At 42.4% G+C, this 10,000-nt stretch overlaps 1 protein-coding gene across 1 annotated transcript in view; it reads right to left on the reverse strand.

Moving 5' to 3' along the window:
• The window catches only part of LOC138965618 (GATA-binding factor 2-like), a 68,695-nt gene extending 66,348 nt beyond the window's left edge, over positions 1 to 2,347 (reverse strand). Inside the window, exon 1 of the mRNA XM_070337796.1 lies at positions 1,544 to 2,347. The gene's annotated coding sequence lies outside the window, so the exon portion shown is untranslated. The remainder of the gene's footprint in view (positions 1 to 1,543) is intronic.
• Positions 2,348 to 10,000: the final 7,653 nt, after the last annotated feature.

Here is a 10,000-nt window from a genome sequence, read left to right on the forward strand (position 1 = left end):
ACTACTTATCCGCGTCACATTTCTAATTGCAAGCGGAAATGTTTGTTGCGATATGCTGCACAGCGGCGCACGACGAACTCTCGAGCATTTGAAAGTCGTACGATCTGGCACGACTAAATTTCGTGATTTCTTCGTGGTTCCGTTTGAGTTTAGGGGTCAGTGAACGTCCGTGTTTGAACTACAGTGCGCATGTGACAATACGGGAAACGGATATACTATGAACGAGAGAATTGCAAACGGAAAAACATGCTTGTCAAATGTTCGATGGTAATAGGAAAACAGCAAACGGAAGAATATTTTTCCTCGAATCAAACACTTCTAAGAGAGAAGGATTTGAAGAAAGGCTAGGGTGAATTGAATAAAGAAACGGATGTTATGCGCAGGAAGATACAAGTTTATGTTTGCATAAGGCCGGACTTTTGTTTTATATGCATAGTATGTACTGCATGCAGTGTACTATACTGGGTTTTGAATCAGTGTAGTTTCCATATTAAGAGACAAGTAAAATTAGTTAGTTAGTTAGTTAGTTAGTTAGTTAGTTAGTTAGTTAGTTAGTTAGTTAGTTAGTTAGTTAGTTAGTTAGTTATACTTTCATTTATTCATATATGTATATTATTTTATTCGAAGTATATTAACAGGTTCAGATCTGCTGCCCCATTAGTCGTCAAACAATCTGAGCTACGTTGTTATGACTATTATTTTGTAGTAGAGTTATTCTTTAAAATTAAAATAAGTAATACACTCGTGTTTATTTGATGCTTTGCTGAAATTGATTCTGTTGTTCATTTTTATTTTATTATCATTTACACTATTGATACGAAGCGCATTATATACTCTTTCCGTTTCTTTTGTTTTTCCCCTTGATTCTTTTCCTGTGTTTCAATTGAAGGTTTCTAATAAAGGACAATGTATTCTTATTATTCTTATTATTCTTATTATTCTTATTATTCTTATTATTATTATTATTATTATTATTATTATTATTATCATTCATACTGCATGTCATCAAATACAAGGACAACAACAAAATTACTGCACAAAAATCTAAATTACACCGAAGTTACAAGACGCCAAAGCCGGGTTTTCTCTCGATTCAAATATTATTGTGTGCGTCAGCAATACAGTAAATAATGACCTAAATAATGACAACTGCTCAAAGTATCCTGTATGCTGAACAAAACGCTTTAGAAAAAAATACGCATTTTTATCACAAATTACCCTCATTATTTAAAATTTGTTTGTATTATTTGCCTGTTGATAGTACACTGTCAGCATGTTGTATTAACATGTGACGTTAAATGATCAAAACCAATGCAATATGTGATTGACAGATATTACAACAAGCAATACCAATGACAGACCGAACAACAACTTGGATAAAGCAGATTATACTTTTGATGTCATCGTCTTTGAATATTAATGACTCCGGACCTAACGATTCCACATCTCAATAATTTTAAACGTTTATTTTTTCGCAATAGTGTGGTCAGTTTCAACACTGAAACTAACTTCTTTCCATTTCACATCACGCACATCTACGAACCTGCTAACACTTGAGCGACGATGATGATGACGACAACGACGATGATAAGGTATCAACTCCTCCTCCTCCTCCTCTCTGCATCACCATCTTTGTGTATCCATCCAGGTCAACGGATGAAGAAATGTCACTGATTTCAGAACGCTTGGAAAAGTCCGTTTCCAGAAACTAAAAAGTCAGGCTTTCTGTTTCGAATTTCACAGAAGACTCAGTTTAAAAAAAAATGACATTGATGCGACAAAAATGTCCTCATACAGTCACTGGTTTCAAAATCAGTTCAAAATCAGAAACTGATGCCGCAATGTCGCGTAAAGTTGACTTGGTGTGTTTCACTGACAGTGTGAATGATGAGACAAGATTGCAAGTCGCATCCTCAGCAAAAGACCTGATCACCAAAGACGACCACTTCCTCAAACGGTCAGGAACCACACTGGCACCGCAAGATAACAACAGCTCGGGATAAGCCGCTCAGGGCTGGGCGGTGGTAGAAGACGGTGGGTGTCTGGCACTGTCTGTTACTACACACACATCCACAAACTCCAAGCGATTGTCAGTGGTAAGTAGTAATAGTACCACCACCACGCGGTTTTCAATCAGTCTTGCTCCGCTGCCAGCAGTACAGAGTAGTAGTCAGCAGAATACACGCCAGCCGAGAGCAAACAGCGAGAGAATGAAGTGTGATGAGAGAGGGGTGGTGGTAGTAGTAGTATAGGAGTACCCTCTAGGAATTGTTTGCGTGGCGACTCTCCGTTTCTCACAGCGAGCGACTGAGTGGCTGTCAGTATAGTATCGCGGCAGGATTCTTCGCCAGCTCAGCTCAGTGCGTGCTCGGCGCCTATTCGGTACTCTGCTTTCCTCGCCAAACGCTGGCGCCAGTCGGCTCCCCGGTCCAGACACTTACGGCGCGACAAACGAATTAATGGCCAATCATGGAGCGTATTACATTGTTGATACTGACATAATGGCGGCGCGGCCTAGCGAGATCTTGCCTGTGATTGGCCCGTGCTGCGCGGAGCGGGATGCTTCAACAATTGGTCGGCTGTCAATCACTCGCCTCGCGCCGCGGCGGTAAGGTTGCGGTGCGTAGGGGGAGTAGTGCGACCCCGGCTGTCTGCGACCGCATCCCACCCCGCGTGGATTGGGTGAGGGTGGAGTGGGCGGGGCTTAGCGTTAAGACTGGGGAGACGTCACGGGCCAATAGTCCTGATGGTGCCGATGACTCGCCGTGACTCCGCCTTCGCGACAGAGCGTACTGTGAAGTGCGTTGAAGCTGAGATTGATGGGGCGGAAGCCAAGGGAAAATTTAAGAAAAACCGACTGACTCTGTGTGTATTTGTGTGTGTGTGTGTGTGTGTTTGTGTGTGTGTTTGTGTGTGTGTGTGTGTGTGTGTGTGTGTGTGTGTGTGTGTGTGTGTGTGTGTGTGTGTGTGTGTGTGTGTGTGTGTGTGTGTGTGTGTGTGCGTGTTTTCAGAATGCGGCTGACAACACATTGCAACCGTTGCCAGAAAGATGTGAGATCAAGGATATTCATCAGCGTTTTCGGGTATCAGTTGTTACTTGGCGTAATGTAACGCACCGGGCGGTTTCACTTTTTCACAGCTTGTAACAACTGACTTTGATGGCTGAGTAGATTATCATTATCTATTCATTACCAGAGCTGTTGCAACACACATCGGATTTAAAAAAAATCACTATCAACAAAAACAAAACAAAACAAAAACACACCATAAACACGCTAGGAGAAAATGAATAAATGCACAGACATGTACTGAAAACCAGAAGAAGTAGTTTGCTATAATCGTCATTTTTTTCAGGAAAGTCACTAACGTTGCAACTAGCCAAATGTCCCGCTATCATTGCTGTAGCTGACAGATAATTCACAACAACAACACTTTTATTTTAAACACTAGATGTACAAAATATGAAATATTCAGTTGTTCTAAATTTTGAGCACGTATATATAAAGTTTAGCTTGTTGTGCTCCATTTTTATCCTTATAGTATATGCTGTGTATAACAGCAACAGCAATAACCGGCTACGCTTTGCCAGCGTAAAAGATACATATTTTGGTAACCATCTGAAAATGTGTATTGCTTTTTAAGAGCAGTTTGAATTAGTCTCGCAATAAAAAAAAAGAAAACCCCCAAAAAACAGTTATATGTGTCTTTTTTAAGATTAACATTATAACCTTATGGCTTGTTGTTGATTCTTGAATGTTAGTAATGTATTATATAAGTACCTGGTTGAATCAAACAAAATGGGGGAACTGCCACGCACGCTGACACTGACTGTCATTTAAATAAAAGTCCGACATGTTAGCAGGTATAAGAAGAAACAATTAAGAGTCGGCTCATAATGTACCATACCACAACCACCCCTTGAACACCCACTTAATCTGTCTGATAAACCAACAAGCCGTACGCCACTCGGTATATTATAATAGCGTAAACGTTACCGCCCCAAATCTCTCAGCCTCCAGAAGCGTGACAACTCACAAATTTGGCGGAAGAAAATCAAACGTTGAAAGCTGTCTTGAGACGCTGGGGTCTTAAATTGGTGGGGCCTAGCAGCTGAGTTTATCTGGGCGAAGGATTTATTGGGTATCAGAATCTTGATCAGCGGCGGCTTGCCATACTTTTTGTGTGACTGTGTCGGGCCGACGCTGTGCCTTGCAGCACTGTGTGCGAAAAACGCTGTACGGTTTTCACGTGCGTGTGTGTTTACGGACAGCGTTTGACTTGTCAGGTGTGCTGTGTTGTATGCGGGAATGAAAAACTGCTGTTGTTGGTGCTTTCTGCTGTCCATTTTTGTTCTGCTAGTTTTTTTTTATTTCTTGACCCCCCCCCCCCTCCCCCATTGTTTGTTTGTTTTTGTTTGGTTTATTTTTTTTATTTTTTTGCTTGTTTGTTTTGTGTGATTCTTTCTTTCTTTCTTTCTTTCTTTCTGTGTGTCTGTGTTATATTTTTCGCAATCTGTATAGATCAACGTAAATGTGTAGTATTCTTAGTCATTTATTTTACAAATTGAGTTATCAAAATGTACACCCACCCTTCCTAAAAGCATTATTATTTCTCTCTTTCTTTTTCGCCCTTTTTTTCTTTTTTATCCTCCCTATATATCTCTCTTATTCTGTATCGATCACAGCTTTCATGTATATTCTCAATAATTTGATAAAAAAAATAATAATTGCCTTGTGACCCCCCCCCCCTTCCCCCCCCTCCCCCTTCCTATCCCACAAGAAAAGTCATCATAATATAGTGAGGGCGTATACATTATTCAGATATATGCATGCATGCATTCTCATGCATAGTATCATCAGATATAGGGAGGGATTGAATCAACGGCATATATATATATATATACGACTTTTGTCTGTGTGTGTGTGTCCGCGATGCACGCCCAAGGTTCTCGATGGATCTGTTTCAAATTTGGTGGGCATATTCAGGTAGACCCCGGACACAACCTGCTCGATGAGATATTTCAATACGTGCTCTCAGCGCGCAGCGCTGAACCTATTTTGGTTTTTCTCTGGATCCATTCCCAGTAACTCTTCCTTATCTTCTCCAGTGTTTTCAGCGTTTATCTCCCTTCCTTCGTGTGGCGTCATTCCATATTCCCGTTTCTATTTCTAGAAGGTCACTGTCGACAACGCTCAATCCATATTCCCGTTATACTATTTTTACTCTTCTCCAGTGTTTTGCGCGTTTATCTCCCTTCCTTCGTGCGGTGCGCCGGCAAAGCAGGCGTACACCCGGCAAAGCCGGGTCCCCGGCGCAGCCGGGTATTCGGCTCAACTTCTTCCCGGCGAAGCCGTACCCGGCGAAGCGGGTATTCATCTAGTACCTTATACACTTGTGTATCACAGCCCATTACAGTTTCACAGACATGAGGCCACAGAAAGTTGAAAAATACTGAAATCATAAAAAATTTACTAAAAACAACAAAATGCAATAAAAACCGTTAAAACATACCTTAATTTAAAATTCGGAGAAAAAAAATCCACCCTACCCAACCCCCCAACAACAACAACATTAAAACAGTGCAGAAAAATAGACGATAATGAAACTGAAAAGAAACAAAAATAAAATATGAGAGAGAAACAGAGAGAGAGAGAGAGAGTCTGAGAGAGTCTGAGAGAGAGAGAGAGAGAAAGAGAGAGAGAGAGAATTTGAGAGAGAGAGAGAGAGAAAGAGAGAGAGAGAATTTGAGAGAGAGAGAGAGAGAGAAAGAGAGAGAGAGAGAGAAAGAGAGAGAGAGAGAATTTGAGAGAGAGAGAGAGAGAGAGAGAGAGAGAGAGAGAGAGAGAGAGAGAGAGAGAGAGAGAGAGAGAGAGAGAGAGAGAGAGATTGTCTTACCATGGAGCCAAATGAGCCAACTGACTGGTTGGTAAGCTGGTCTTTCACTTTGGTCACATGCTTTACAGTTGTCACATGCAATGTCAGTGCCTTCTTTCCATTTGACGCGTACCTTATAACATCTATAATTATATACCCTACTATTTTCTCAACGAATTTGCACGAATCTCGAGAATGACCCCTGGGACCTTCAAAAATACGGAATTCAGTATAAATACTGAGAAGTCTCATCACTGGTTTCAGTAAATAATGTTAAAGGCACACTCCTTCTTGTGAAAACACACTGACAGTCGTGTAGTTCGGCTCTCCATCTCAAGCCTGGCCACATTTACACTGATGCTAGTTGTGGGGAGTTGGGTTTTTTTTTATGAATTGATTTCTAAAAGGGCTACCGCGGTTTGTTTGTTTGCTTAACGCCCAGCCGACCACGAAGGGCCATATCAGGGCGATGCTGCTTTGACATTTAACGTGCGCCACACACAAGACAGAAGTCGCAGCACAGGCTTCATATCTCACCCAGTCACATTATTCTGACACCGGACCAACCAGTCCTAGCACTAACCCCTTAATGCCAGACACGCCGTGCGGAGCAGCCACTAGATTGCCAATTTTAAAGTCTTAGGCATGACCCGGGCGGGGTTCGAACCCACGAACTCCCGATCACGGGGCGGACGCCTTACCACTAGGCCAACCGTGCCGGCTACCGCGGTGGCTTTTGTGAAATTAAATCATTGCAACACCCCACTGTGCACAGAGACCCCCCAGGCTGTTAATGTTGATATATTGAGGGATAATAATATAGTTACCCCCCGCGGGTTAGGGGGAAGAATTTACCCGATGTTCCCCAGCATGTCGTAAGAGGCAACTAACGGATTCTGTTTCTCCTTTTACCCTTGTTAAGTGTTTCTTGTATAGAATTATAGTCAATTTTTGCAAAGATTTTTAGTCAAGCAGTATGTAAGAAATGTTAAGTCCCTTGTACTGGAAACTTGCATTCTCCCAGTAAGGTAATATATTGTACTACGTTGCAAGCCCCTGGAGCAAATTTTTGATTAGTGCTTTTGTGAACAAGAAACAATTGACAAGTGGCTCTATCCCCTCTCCCCCCTTTCCCCGTCGCGATATAACCTTCGTGGTTGAAAACGACGTTAAACACCAAATACAGAAAAGAAAGGGATATAGTCTTATCCGCAGGTAAAGGTCTGGCTAGATGCAAACTGCGAGCCAAACTGTTTCCACGAGAAGGATTGTGTCATGAACACGGCCCCATAGGAAGCACTTTTATATAGAGACACCGTTCTCCAAGGTATATGTTTGTGTGCGTGCAGTAAAGTTACGACATTGGATATCTATAGTTGTTCCCATAAAGTTTGATGAAGCAATCATCCCACTTCATGTCTTTGCCACACACGATGTGGAGATACACGTGACTGATGCATATCGCCTTCCGTGCATTTATATTCATGTTGTCGGTTTAAAAGATAAAAAGTATGAATTTGGAAGAACTTTATCATCACAAATGCGGTGCAATTATTGCATCATTCGACAACCGTAATTCGCTAATTCGGCCGTTTTGAAAATCATCTATCTGTCTCTGTCTGTCTGTCTGTCTGTCTGTCTGTCTGTCTGTCTGTCTGTCTGTCTGTCTGTCTGTCTGTCTGTCTCTCTCTCTCTGTTTGTCTGTCTCTGTCTGTCTGTCTGTCTGTCTGTCTGTCTGTCTGTCTGTCTCTCTGTCTCTGTCTCTCTGTCTCTGTCTCTCTCTCTCTCTCTCTCTCTCTCTCTCTCTCTCTCTCTAAAACACTTGCTGTGAAAATTACTTGAAACCCCACGAAGAGTGTCCGTCTATACATGATATATATATATAGGTTACACACTCCGAGTTCTGATTATCTTGCATATTTTCCCTGAAAATCGACCCGAGGGAAAATATGCAAGATATTCAGGACGAGGTGTGTAAGTTATTTATGCCATTACTCCGACGTTTTCATTAAAAACAGTTACTTTTTCCACTAAACCTGCCCGTGCCTGTTTTCAGCTTGCCAAAAGCCTCCGCAGTCGAAATTCATGTCAATGAATTCATGCGCAAAGCTAGTTCCCATTTGTCAGCATAATGGACGGCGTCATTCGACTTGTATGTGGACATTCAGTCATTCATATTGCTTATAAAAAGGTCTGCTATCTGCTTTTACATTTTGAAAGTCATTTTAAAATATCCCTGTGTATATTTGACATTGGCTTTCGTTATACTCAATTCGGCATACCGGGTTTATATTTTTACCAGAATTGCGCACGATAATGGCAGCGCAACAAATTCAGTTCGGGCCGTGCTGGTTTGATCGTTGACCCAAGTCAGTTCGCATGCAATGTTACTGTTTGTCAGTCGGGGATAGAAATGTTGGCTGTCATCGCGCTGTTCTGTTTCGGTTTTCACACGTGGATCACTTACATATTCAGTCGTCGGGTTTAGGTGAGCCAAAGCTTCAATACTTCGCCTGTTGTAGACGTTAAGCAATAAAGCTTGGAAGTTGTATGTCGGCAGTGAGAGTCGGTCGCGGTACGTCGCTTTCTACTTTGTCCCGGTCTTGAGTTTGAACACCTAAGGTTGGATACATCTAACACCTCACATCCTCTTCTCTTCCTCATATATCTTAACTGTATCTCCAACTTCTTTTTGTCTTCTTCTTTTCATTTTGATGCCACTCCCTCATTGGTCACTGAACCCCGCAGTTGACTCGACTCGGATTCACACTAGCAGACGACAGTTCGAACAGTCTTGAACAGCACGGTTGCAACCAGATTCAGCTATCAATCGAAGCAATACACTTAAAGCCAAAGCAAATAACCAAATGAGAAAACCTAACGTTTGATTTGACTTCATGGTGACTCTTCTGATTATTTTTTTGGCGTTGGAATGGATCTCAACGGCTTCCCAGCTACGACAACTTTTCCAGAGTTATGCACCGCAGGCATGCCTTCGACAATCGATGTCAGTTTCAGATTGAGGTGACTGGGTTGTGTTTTGATTGCTCTCTCTCTCTCTCTCTCTCTCTCTCTCTCTCTCTCTCTCTCTCTCTCTCTCTCTCTCTCTCTCTCTCTCTCTCTCTCTCTCTCTCTCTCTCTCTCTCTCTCTCTCTCTCTCTCTCTCTCTCTGTCTCTCTCTCATGGCTCTGTGTAGATGGCTGTCTGTGTAAAAATTAGGGAGTATCGTCCCTTGATCCCACTCGCGATACTCGTTGTCGTTGAACATGCCTTTGACCATGCAGTCGCTTCGGCCAGCGAAATATTTTGACTCCGCTCTTTAAATCCATGCAGAATGTGCGTATCATTTGAAGTATTCTTTATTTTCTCAATATTGACACATGTAGGCCTGTACCTATACGTGATATTGACTTTGACACCACAAAATATTTCAGTCGTATGTTGAAAAAAGTAGTCCATCTGTAAACTCAGAATATGCAGATGACCTCTATAAATTATTCAATTGTACTCTGAAATCAAAGACAATGACCAATGACAGTTGAGATCGAAACTCGGTTGTGATGGGTTATCCATATGGTTGTGATGGATTATCCAGAATTTCTTTATTTGGTGTTTAACGTCGTTTTCAACCACGAAGGTTATATCGCGACGGGGAAAGGGGGGAGATGGGATAGATTTTGTTTGTTTGCTTAACGCCCAGCCGACCACGAAGAGCCATATCAGGGCGGTGCTGCTTTGACATTTAACGTGCGCCACACACAAGACAGAAGTCGCAGCACAGGCTTCATGTCTCACCCAGTCATATTATTCTGACACCGGACCAACCAGTCCTAGCACTAACCCCATAATGCCAGACGCCAGGCGGAGCAGCCACTAGATTGCCAATTTTAAAGTCTTAGGTATGACCCGACCCGGCCGGGGTTCGAACCCACGACCTCCCGATCACGGGGCGGACGCCTTACCACTAGGCCAACCGAGCCGGTAGATGGGATAGAGCCACTTGTCAATTGTTTTTTGTTCACAAAAGCACCAATCAAAAATTTGCTCCAGGGGCTTGCCAACGTAGTACAAAATATTACCTTACTGGGAGAATGCAAATTTCCACTACAAAGGACTTGACATTTCT

The sequence above is a fragment of the Littorina saxatilis genome, linkage group LG4 (assembly GCF_037325665.1).
Source record: "Littorina saxatilis isolate snail1 linkage group LG4, US_GU_Lsax_2.0, whole genome shotgun sequence".
Taxonomy (NCBI): domain Eukaryota; kingdom Metazoa; phylum Mollusca; class Gastropoda; order Littorinimorpha; family Littorinidae; genus Littorina; species Littorina saxatilis.